Source organism: Loxodonta africana, chromosome 20, assembly GCF_030014295.1.
Source record: "Loxodonta africana isolate mLoxAfr1 chromosome 20, mLoxAfr1.hap2, whole genome shotgun sequence".
NCBI classification, from domain to species: domain Eukaryota; kingdom Metazoa; phylum Chordata; class Mammalia; order Proboscidea; family Elephantidae; genus Loxodonta; species Loxodonta africana.
The window spans coordinates 4,707,774-4,720,800 of NC_087361.1; positions in this window are offsets into that span (position 1 = coordinate 4,707,774).

The window sequence follows — 13,027 nt, forward strand, 5'->3', positions numbered from 1 at the left end:
TATTCCTAGAAATAGGGTTGCTGGATCATATGGTATTTCTATTTCTAGCTTTTTCAGGAATTACCATGTTATTTTTCAAAATGGTCGTACCATTTTGCATTCCCATCAGCTGTGCATAAGAGTTCCAGTCTCCCCACAGCCTCTCCAACATTTGATATTTTCTGTTTGTTTTTTTTTTTATTCATGCCAGTAATGTCTGGTTGAGATGTATCTCACTGTAGTTTTGATTTGCATTTGTCTAATGGATAATGATCTTCAGCATTTCCTCATATGTCTGTTAGCCACCTGAATGTCTTCTTTGGTGACCTGTCTGTTCTTAACCTTTGCCCATTTTTAAATTAGATTATTTGTCTTTTTGTTGTAAAGGCGTCAGATTTTCCTATAGATTTTAGAGATTAGATTTTTGTCAGATTTGTAATAGCCAAAAATTTTTTCCCAGTCCATAGATTCTTTTTTTACTCTTTTGGTGAAGTCTTTTGATAAGCATAAGTGTTTAATTTTTAGGAGATTTCAGTTATCTAGCTTACCTTCTAGTGTTTGTGTATTATTAGCTATGGTTTATATCCTAATTATGCCATATATTAGGGCCCCTTGTTGGCCCTATTTTTTTCTTCCATGACCTTTATAGTTTTGGGTTTTATATTTAGGTCTTTGTTCCATTTTGAATTAGTTTTTGTGTTTAGCATGAGGTATGGGTCTAGTTTCATTTTCTTACAGGTGCACATCCGGTTTTGCCAGCAGCGTTTGTTAAAAAGGCTGTTGTTCCCCATTTAATGGATTTGGAGACTTTGTCAAAGATCAGGTAACCCTACTTGGATGGATTCACATCTGAGTTGTCAATTCTGTTTCATTGGTCAATGTGTCAGTTGTTGTACCAGTACCGGGCTGTTTTGACTACCATAGCTTTATAGTAGGTTTTGAGGTCATGTAGTGTGAGGCCACCTGCTTTGTTCTTCTTCAATAATACTTTACTTATTCAGGGCCACTTTCCTCTTCATATAAAGTTAATTAGTTTTTCCAACTCGTTAAAGACTACTATTGGTATTCGGATAGATATTACATTGTATTTGCAGATTGCTTTGGGTAGAATTGACATTTTCACAATGTTTTCTACCTATCCATGAGCATGGTATGTTTTCACATTTCTATACATCTCATTTGGTTTCTTCCAGGAGTGTTTTGTAGTTTTCTTTGTAGGGTCTTTTACACCCCAGTTAGATTTTTTTCCTAAGTATTTTATTTTTTTAGTGGCTATTATAAATAGTATTGCTTTCCTGATTTCCGTTTTGTTGTCCTCGTTATTGGTGTATAGGAATCCAGCTGATTTTTGTATGTTGATCTTGTATCCTGCCACTCTGCTGAGTCTTTCTATTAGTTCCAGTAGTTTTCTTGTGGAGTCCTTTGGGTTCTCTGTGTATAGTATCATATAATCCCCAAACAGGCATAGTTTTACTTCTTTCTTATCAATTTGGATGCCTTTATTTCTTTTTCTTGACTTATTGCCCTAGCTAGAACTTCCAGCATAATGTTAAATAGGAGTGGTGATAAAGGGTATCCTTGTCTTGTTTCTGTTCTCAGGGAGAATGTTTCCAGCCTCTCTCTGCTGAGAATGATGTTTGCTGTTTGTTTTGTATAAAAAACAAAAAACCAAATCAAAAAACCCATTGACCATGTGATTCTTTCATTTTTTCAAAATGGTGGATTATGTTGATTGATTATCTAATATTGAAACATCCTCGCGTACCTGGTCTGAATCTCACTTGGTCAGGGTGTATTATTTTTTTTGATATGGTGCTGAGTTCTACTGGCTGGAATTTTGTTGAGAATTTTTCCATCTATATATTCATGAGCAATATTGGTCTATAATCTTCTTTACTTGTGATGTCTTTGCCTGGTTTCGGTATGAGGGTTATGTTGACTTGATAGAATGAATTTGGAAATATTCCTTCCTTTTCTGTGTTCTGAAGTAGTTTGAGTGGTACTGGTTGAACTCTTCTCTGAATGTTTGATAGAATCTCCAGTGAAGCCATCTGGGCCAGGACATTTTTTTGTTGGGAGCTTTTTTTATGAAGTTTTCAGTCTCTTCTCTTTTTATGGGTTTGTTCAGATTTTCTACCTCAGTTTGTGTTAGTTTGGGTAGGTAGTGGGTTTCTAGATATTTGTCCATTTTCTCTAAGTTTTTTAATTTGTTGGAGTACAGTTTTTCTTAGCACTGTTATGATCATTTTTATTTCCGTTAGGTCTGTTGTAATGTCCGCATTTCATTTTCTATTTGAGATATTTGCTTCCTCTTCTGTTTTTCTTTTGTCAATTTGGCCAATGGTTTTTTCAAGTTTGTTGATCCTATCAAAGCACCAACTTTTGGTTTTGTCTATTCTTTCTATTGTTTTTCTATTCTCTATTTCATTTATTTCTGCTCTGATCCTTTCTTCTGGTAGCTGTGGACTTCTTTTGCTGTTCTCTTTCTATTTTTTCCAGTCTTAAAGCCAAGATTTTGATTTTATCCCTTTCTTCTTTTTTGATGTGTGCATCTATTGCTATTTTTTTATTCCATCATTGATTTTTTCTCTTACCCAGTGGTTTTTAAGCAAGGTGTTATTCGATTTCCATGTTGTTGTTGTTTTTTTTCTCCTTGTTCTTCCTGTTATGAATTTCTATTTGTATGGCATTGTGATCAGAGAAGATGCTTTGTATTATCTCAGTGTTTTGGATTTTGTTGAGGGTTGCTTTGTGGCCTAAGATGTGGTCTATTCTGTAGAATGTTCCACATGTGTTGGAAAGGAATGTATACTTTGCTGCTGTTGAATGGAGTGTTCTATACATGTCTATGAGGTCAAGTTGGTTGATTATAGCCTTTAAGCCTTCTGTATCCTTGTTGAGTTTCTTTCTAGGTGTTTTGTCTTTCACTGAGAGTGATGTGTTGAAGTCTCTTACTATTATTGTGGAACTGTCTATTTCTCTTTTCAGCACTGTTAGAGTTTTTGGAGCCCCATTTTTGGGCATATAGGTATTTGTTATGGCTATGTCATTATGGTGGATTGTCCCTTTAATCATTGAATAATGTGTTTCCTTGTCTTTAATAGTGGATTTTTCTTTAAAGCCTGTTTTATCTGAGATTAGTATTGCCACTCGTGCTCTGTTTTGGTTGCTGTTTGCTTGAAATATTTTTTTCCATCATTTAATTTTTAATATATTTATAGTATTACTACTCAGGTGTGTCTCTTATGGACAGCATATTAATGGATTTTTTTTTAATCCATTCTGTCACTGTCTGTCTCTTTACCAGTGCATGCTTTTTTTTAAGCCATCTACATTCAGTGTGATTATCAATAGCTGTGAGTTTATTGCTGTCATTTTGCAGTGCTTTTTTTTTTGTGTGTGTGTGGTGCTGAGGTGTTCTTTGTTCCTGTTACTCTCCTGTGCTGAGTTCTTTTTTTGTGTGTGTGGAATTTCTCTTCATTTCTTTTATTTTTGTAGATTTTGTTTTTACTGAGACTTCATGTTTTTTTTTTTTTCTTTATTTTGACGAGTAGGTTTGTTAACTTTCTTTATGATCAGCTTGAAATTTATCCCTGTCCTCCTAAGTTTCAAACAGTCTTTTATTACATACTTGATATCACCTTGACCTCCTCTCCATTTGAAAGATCTATACCTATAGCATTTACTCCCTCTTTTATTATTCTGATCTTGACAAGAAAAAAAAAATTTTTTTTTTCTTGTTGTCATTTACAGATTGTCGTCTCTAGTTCCTTATTGTGAATCTTTTAGTTTTCTTTTATCCTTGAGAGTTCATTACATAGGATAGTATTTGACTGATGCTGTCCTATGTCGTAGATTCAAGTTGTTGTCTGATGTTGTTGGATCTCTAACTTAAGGATTCTTTTTAATAATTCTTTTAAATTTGATTTGGCTTTTACATATTCCCTTAATTTCTTTTTATCTGGAAATGTCCTAATTTCACCATCATACTGGAGCAACAGTTTTTCAGGATATATTGTTCTTGGTTGGCATTTTTTTTTCTTTCAAGGTTTTATATATGTCATCCCATTGCCTTCTTACCTGCATGGTTTCTGGCGAGAAATCAGAGTTTAGCCTTATTTTTCCCCTTGCATGGGACTTTTTGTTTTCTCGAGCTGCGCTCAGGATTTTTTTTTGCCTTTGGTTTTATCGAGTGTGATTATGATATGTCTTAGTGACTTTCATTTGAGGCCTATCCTATATGGCACTCATTGAGCTTCTTGGATGGTCAGCTTTTCATCTTTCATATTAGGGAAGTTTTCTGTCAGCAATTCTTCAATGATCCTCTCTGTGTTTTCCATTTTCTCTCCCTGTTCTGGAACTCCGATCACATACAAACTTTTGCTCATGATTGTATCCCACATTTTCCTCTGGGTTTCTTCAGTTTTCTTCATTCGTTTCTCTGATGTTTCCTCAAACAAAGTGATATCCAATAATTTGTCTTCAATTTTGCTGATCCTGTCTTCCATTGTTTCAATTTTGCTCCTAAAACTTTTTATTGCACTGTTCATTTCTGAAATTTTGTTGCTTATCATTTGGATTTCTAATTGCTTTTTTGTGTGTGATTTCTAGTTGTTTATTTATTTTGACATTTTGTTCTTGTATTATTTTCTTGAATTCATCCACTGCTTTGCTGTGGTTTCCTTGATTTTGCCTGTATTTTCCACGATTTTGTCTTTTTTTTCTTATTTTTGACTGCCTTTCCCTTGATCTGTTTCCTAATCTCTTGAAGAGCCCTGAATATTAAACTTTTGAATTCCCTATTACATAGTTCTAGTGCCTTTCTTCTACCAGTTTTAATTTGGTTGGTTTCTGGAGCCATCCTGTCTTGTTTTTTTTATACATTTTGATATTGTTTCCTGTCTCTGAGACATTCAGGAATTATTTTCTTTGTTTATTGATTGTAGGTTTGTTTGTTTTGTCCTGCTCTTTTTTTTATTTAGTTATGTCTGAGTGGGTAAGCTGAGCATTTTGTTGCTTTCTCGTCTATGGGCACAATATTTCTCACCACCTGGTGTAGGTGGGCAGTGCTAGTTGTTCAGTTATAGTGCAGTAAGGCAGGTCCAGTGGAGGAGAGGGGAGGAGATGGGTTATTTTCCTGTGGCATGAACTAAGGCTGGCAGGGGAGGTCTGTGGTGTGGTGCAGAGGAGTGGGACCTGGGGGTGACACAGAGTAAGATTTGGAGGACCAGAACTCCACACTGGTCCTACTCGGGAGTGTGGTGCTTGGCAGGATGGGACCAGGGAGCCATACGGGATGGGGACCAGGGATCCAGGGGTCTGTACCAGTCCTGCTCAGTGGCACAGTGCTTGACAGGGTGGGTCTTGGTGCCAGCATGGGGTAGTATCCTTGGGTCTGGGGGTCCACATTTGTCTTGCCCAGGGGTAAGGCAGTAAGTGGGATGGGGCCAAGGAGCACTGTGGGGAGGGGTCCCAAGGCCCACTCTGGTGCCACTCAGGGTTGCTCAGCAGGTGATGCAGAGAGGGAGGTGAGAAGGGAGAGGATGTGATGTGTGAGCCTAGGCGGGAGGGAGAAAGGAAAGAAAGAAGAGAGATAAAAAGGGAAAAAAAATGGCAGCATAATGGTAGCTAGCACATGGGGAGCAGCATACTGGGTGAGGCCATGTGCCAGTGGCTCTGTAACCAAGGGATTTGGCACAGCCCCTTTGAGAAGGAGTAGAATCAGTGCACAGGGCTAGGTGATCATGAGAAAGGAAAGAAAGGAAGGGAAAGAGAAAGAAGAAACAAACAAAAAAAGATATACCTTTAAGGGAACTGCCCATTGGGGGCTGGGTGGAGCTGGGTGACCGCAAGCTGGTGTCTCTCTTGCCAGGCAGCATGGCACAGCCCATTAGAAAGTGACTGAGGCAGTGCAGAGGACCAGGTGGACAGGAGAAGGGAAAGGGAGCATGGGAAAGAGGAAAAAAAAATTTTTTAAATGGCTGGCTGTTGGTGGGTGGGGTAGAGCCAAGGCAGCAGTGAGCCATTGTCTCTCCAGCCAAGTGATCATGAGCCACTGGAAAGCAGCAGAGGCAGCATACAGGGCAGAAGTGTGAGGGGTGGGAAGGCAGTTTCTCTGTTTCCTGTTGAAAGCTCTGTGAAGTTACTTTCCTATACTCCCTGTTTGGGGTCATCATTAGCTGTGCTCCAAGATGGTAAAGCTGTGCTGTGTTAGGTGGAAGGAGACTTTCGCTCTCAGGCTCTCCTCGTTATCTGTTCTCTCTCAGTTTCTTCTTCTATTCAGTGCTTGATCTAGTTCTTTATGTCTTTATCTGATGCTTAGGGTTCCAGGATTGACATTTGTATCTGTTTTACTTAGTTTTTTGGGTCTTTGCTGCAGAGGGATGGCATAGTGCTTCTGCCTATAGTGCCATGTTGGCTCCACCTCAAATGTCTTGATTTCAATGGCTGTTAAGCAAATGCCAAATATTAACTTTAAATAAAGACCTGTAATTACCTTCCATTTCACATAGTGATCTTTAATTTGCAAGAGAGACATTGGCTTCTTTTGGTTGGGGTTAAAATGAAGCTATATGAAAATATTATTCATATATGTGTAACAGTTGGACTAAGGCATATAAACATGGTTTTTTTCTCTTGACTTCTTTCAACCTTCCAACCTACCCAGAACATACGTCTTTTATTTTGTCCTATTTTTGCTTAAACTGTAGTCTAGTCCAATGATTTTCGTAATCCAACCTGATTATTAAAGTCTTAGACTCACTCCATTGAATGCTCTGTCAAAATTAAAATATTACCTGTCACTGTTCATAGTTTCAAGCATTCACTGTCCACCCCACCACCACCAATTTCAGTCTCACCAGGGAGGGAAGGGAAATCTGTGTGTGTGTGTGTTTGTGTATGTGTGTGTGTGTGTGCATGTATGCGCACATGCACAAACATGCCTGGGAGCATCCCTCTCTTTCTCTTATGCAGACACCAGTCATGAGTTGGAATCAACAGTATCAGGTTCACTGATATAATCCAGTATGACCGTATCTTAACTAATTACATCTGCAAACAGTCTATTTCCAAATAAGGTCACATTCTGATATTCTAAGTGGACATGAATTTTGTGGGGGGCACTATTCAACTCAGTACAACCTCCTACTTCTCTGCTAACCTCTATGCTCCTGTCAGCCACTGGGGTCTTCTTCTGTGCCCTCTGATAGGCACAGAAAACTTGGGAAGGTGTGTTACCTTCAACCCTACTGGTATAGATTATTTCCCCAAGGCTTCTGCCTTCAGAAATCTCCGGAGGTACAGGAACTCTCAGTGTTAAAGGGATACATGTCAAGTAGCCTCCTTATTCTCCAGGGTCAGGGGGGTGGAAGTAGTGGTGTTAGGATGGGATGGTGGAGGGCTAAGGAGTAGGGAAGACATTTGCCACCCTGGAAGGACTTCCTTTTTGTAAAAACAATCAATTTTATTAAACTATATTTACATAAGATAAAGTTGGCCATTGTGCATGTACTTTTTGTCGAGTATCCCAACAGATGCATATACCCATGTAATCACTACCATCAAAACATAGAATGTTTTCATTTATCCAAAAAGTTTTCTCTTGTTGCTTCAAAGTCAATTCCTGCTCCTCTGTCCTAGGAAACCACTGATTCACTTTCTGTTACTTTAGATTTAATGCGTATATGCTAGAATGTCATATTAGTGATATGATATGTACTTTCTTGTGTCTGACTAAGCATAATGTTTTTGAGATTCATCTGTGGTGTTACTGTAGTTTGTTTTATTCATGTTTAAGTAGATTTCATTGTATAGACCTAGCACAACTTATCCATTCACATGCTGATGGACATTTGGGTTGTTTCTAGTTTTGGGCTATTACAAATAAAGCTTCTATAAACACCCTCATAGAAGACTTTGTGTAGATATATATTTTAATTTCTATTGTGTAAATACCTAGTCTGGGTCATATAATATTGTACAAAAAAAAAAAAATTGCCTTAAAGTCCATTTCAGCTCATAGTGACCGTCTATGGAACACAGTGGAACTGCCCCGTATGGCTTCCAAGGAGTGACTGGTAGATTCAAACTGCTGACCTTTTGGTTAGCAGAACTCTTAACCACTGTGCCACTGGGGCTCCAATATTGTACATATAACTTTATAAGAAACCGCCAAACTGTTTCCCAAAGTAGTTATTCCATTTTTCATCTCCATCAGCACTATATAAAAATTCCAGCTCCTCCATAGCCTTGCCAACACTTGTTATGGTAAGACTTTATAATTTTAGCTGTTCTAATGGGTATATAATGTTATTCCATTATGGTTTTAACTTGCACTTCCCTGATAACTAACAATGTTTGAGCATTTCTCATGCAATTATTAGCCATTTGTATGCCTTCTTTAGTGAAGTATCTCTTCAAATTTGTTGCCCAACTATTAAAATAAATTTTTAATTTTAGAACAGTTTTAGATTCATGGAAAAGTTGCAAAGATAATACAAAGAGCTACCCAAACCCAGTTTCTGTTATTGTTAGTATCTTACATTATTATGGTATGTTTGTCACAAATTATAAGCCAATATTGATATTGATAGGTTATTATTAACAGAAGTCCATACTATATTCATATTTCCTTAGTTTTTATCTCAGAATCCCATCCAGGATACCAAATTACATTTAGTTGTCGTGTCTCCTTAGGCTCCTCTGGACTGTCAGTTTGTCAGATTTTGTTTTGTTTCATTTTTGATAACTTTCACAGTTTTGAGAAGTACTGGTTAGGTATTTTGCAGCATCTTCCCCAGTTGGGGAAACCCTGGTGGCACAGTGGTTAGGTGCTACGGCTGCTAACCAAGAGGTCAGCAGTTCAAATCCACCAGGCGCTCCTTGGAAACTCTATGGGGCAGCTCTACTCTGTCCTATAGGGTCGCTGTGAGTCGGAATCGACTCGATGGCAGCGGGTTTTGTTTTTTTTTGGTCCCCAGTTGGAGCTTGCCTGATTTATTTCATATGAGGAGTCTAGGGTTGTAGGTTTTGCAGAGGAAGACCACAGAGGTAAATTACTGTTTTCATCCCATTATATCAAGGGTACATGGTATTTACATGACTTATTGCTGTTGATGTTAACCTTGATCACATGGTTATGGTAGTGTTTGTCAGGTTTCTCCTTTGTAAAATTACTCTTTTTCTCCTCCCTTTCTGTACTGTACTCTTTGGAAGAAAGTCACTACATTAAGGCCACAATTAAGGGGTAGGGAGTTATGGTCCACCTTGAAATTATTTTGAATACCTCTGTATGGGAGATTTGTCTCCTTGACCCTCTCAATTTATTTATCTAGTCAATCATTTATTTATATCAGTATAGATGTGTGAGTACTTATTTCATATGTTGAATTATAATCCAATACTATGTTATTTATTTTATTGCTGAAATTATTTCAGCTTAGGCTATTGGGAGCACTTTCAGTTGGCCACTACGTCCATTTGACATACCCCCATTATTGTGGTTTTTTTTGTCTTGTATTGTTTTTGAGCATTTCCTTACTTTCTTCCTCAAGACGCTCCAGGTTCATCCTACATTTTTCCTGCCCCAGTCTTGTTGTTGTTGTTAAGTGTTGTCAAGTCTGTTCCAACCCGTAGTGACCCTGTGTACAACAGAACAAATCACTGCCCAGTCGTGCACCATCCTCACAATTGTTGCTCTATTTGAGTCCATTGTTGCAGCCACTGTATCAATCTATCTTGTTAAGGGTCTTCCGCTTTTTTGCCCCAGTCTTAGAACTAGCCATCCAAGGACTCCTGGTTCATTTTATTGGAGAATGGCATTAGAAACCAAGATCTAGGTGCTGGGTGTGCTCATTGCCACTGGGGTGTCTGTTGCCCATTTTTTAATTGATTTGTTTGTTTTATGGATGAATTACAAAACCAAATCAAATCCCTTGCCGTGGAGTCGATTCCGACTCATAGCGATCCTATAGGACAGAGTACAACTGCCCCATGGAGTTTCCAAGGAGCGCCTGGTGGATTTGAACTGCCGACCTTTTGGTTAGCAGCTGTAACACTTAACCACTATGCCACCAGGACTTCCGTATATATATTTTTTCTTTTTTTTTTCCCCTAGGTACAAGTCCTCTATCTGATGTGTCCTGTATCTAATATTGCGCATCCATATGAGTGATCCTTTTTGTTTCAACATGTTCAATATATGTATATTTAATTATTTCTGGATGATGCATATATACTTTATTATATGTATTACATAAAACGTATTTTATGTATCATTTAAAATTCTATATAAAAACAGAATTTTAACAGGATGAGATAAAAATGAATAAAAGTAGGAATTCTAATATTTCCTCTCAAGAGTCAAGTAGATCATCTTGTTCGCTCCCTGAGATTTTTACATTCCTTTGAGAACTACTGTTAAATGGACAAAGAAAAAATAATTGTGTGTATTTCCATAAAGCAAATATATAGGTGCTGCACAAAGGGCTAAAATATGGGAAATATATATATCTAAATAAAAATGAAATCAGTCAAAAAAAAAATTAAAAATTAAGACCCTACATCTTGGAAACCCCTAAGACCTGAATTCTTTCAAAGGCATCTTCCTCATTTCGTAGGCTTTGTAGTTATGCCATCATATTTCAGGATAAGTAAAGAACATCCATATAGGGTTGCTATAGGGTCACTATGAGTCAGAATCAACTCTATGGCAGTGGGTTTTTTTTTAAAGAACATCCAAAGTAGCCATGGTGGAGCAGTGGTTAAAGCAATCAACTGATAACTGAAAGGTCAGCAGTATGAAACCACCAGTGGCTCCATGGAAGAAAGGTGTGGCAGTCTGCTTCGTAGAGATTTACAGCCTTGGAAACTCTATGAGGCCACTATGAGTCGGAATCAACTCGATGGCAGTGGAGTTTTATGGGGGTAAAACACCTCCAAGGAGCCCTGGTGATGTAATGACTAAGCCTTCAGCTGCTAACCAAAAGGTTGACAATTTGAACCCACCAGTGGTTCTATAGGAGAAAAGACCCGGCAATATGTTCCCATAATGATTTCATCCTAGGAAACCCTATAGGGCAGTTCTACTCTGTCCTACAGTGTTACTATGAGTCGGAATTGACTTGACAGCACACAACAACAACAAAGAACCTCCCAGGTCCCAAGTGGCGCTTATGCTATTGGATCAGAAAAGTTGCCAAGATAGGACAAAGACTTCCCCACACCCAGTTTCTGCTATTGTTAGCATCTTACACTATTATGGTACATATTTCACAATGAATAAACCAATAATGATCCATTATTATTAACAAAAGTTTATAAAAATTTTGAGAACTGCTAATCAAGAGCCATGAGTCTCAGCTTGCACATTAGAACACCCTGGAAGTTTTTTTTTTAACAATATTCTTAACAGAGCCTCTCATCCCCCCCACCACCCCCAGGTTCTGATGTAATTGGCATGAGATGGGACCTGGCACCTGTGTTTATTAAAAACTCCCCAGGAGTTTAAATGTAAGAACTAAAACCATAAAAGTCTTAAGAAAAAACATAGGGATAATGCTTCACCATCTAGTTTTCTACAATGTATTCTTAGATATGACACCAAAAGCTTGAGCAATAAACAACAAAATAGATAAATTAGAATTCACCAAAATTAAAATCTTTTGTGCCTCAATAAACTTTATCAACAAAGTGAAAAGACCACCTACAAAATGGGAGGAAATATTTGGAAACTGTATAAGGCTTTAATATCCAGAATAAATATAGAATTCCTACAACTCAACAACAAAAAGACAAATTGTTGTTGTCAGGTGCCTTCAAGTCAATTCCAACTTATAGAGACTCTATGTACCGCAGAACAAAACACGGCCTGGTCCTGCACCATCTTCACAATCATTCCTGTGTTTGAGCCCACTGTTGCAGCCACTGTGACAATCCATCTTGTTGAGGGTCTTCCTCTTTTTCACTGACCCTCTACTTTACCAAGCATGATGTCTTTCTTCATGGACTGGTCCCTCTTGGTAACATGTCCAAAGCACTTAAGATGAAGTCTCACCATCCTCGATTCCAAGGAGCATTCTGGATGTACTTCTTCCAAGACAGACTCGTTCATTCTTCTGGCAGTCCATGGTATATTCAACATTCTTCACCAACACCAGAATTTCAAGGCATCAATTCTTCTCTGGTCTTCCTTTTTCCTTGTCCAGTTTTTGGATGGATATGAACCAACTGAAAATAGGTTTGGGTCAGGCCTACTGTAGTTCTCAAAGTTACATCTTTGCTTTTAACACTTTAAAAAAAGTTCCTTTGCAACAGATTTGCCTAATGCAATGCATCATTTGATTTCTTGACTGCTGCTTCCGTGGGTGTGGATTGTGGATGCAAGTAAAATGAAATCCTTTACAACCTCAATCTTTTCTCCATTTATCATGATGTTGCTTATTGGTTCAGTTGTGAGGATTTTTGTTTTCATTATGTTGAGGTGTAATCCATACTGAAGGTTATAGTCTTTGATCTTCATCAGTAAGTCCTCTCCACTTTTAGCAAGGAAGGTTGTGTCATCTGCATATCGAAGGTTGCTAATGAGTCTTCTACAAATCCTGATGCCACGCTCCTCTTCATATAATCCATCTCCTCAAATTATTTGTTCAGCATACAGATTGAATAAGTATGACAAAAGTATACAAACCCGATGCACACTTTTCCTGATTTTAAACCACACAGTATCCCCTTGTTCTGTTTAAACAACTGTCATTTATTCTATACACAGGTTACACATGAAATTCCCATTCTTTGACATTTCATGCATAATTTGTAATGATCCACACAGTTGAATAATTTTGCAGAGTCAATAAAAGACAGGTAAGCATCTTTCTGATATTCTTTGCTTTCAGCTTAAATCTATCTGACATCAGCAATGATATCCCTTGTTCCACGTCCTCTTCTGAATCCAGCTTGAATTTCTAGCAGTTCCCTGTCGATGTACTGATGCAACTGTTTTGAAATTTTGTTCAGCAAAATTTTACTTGTCGGTGATAATGATGGTATT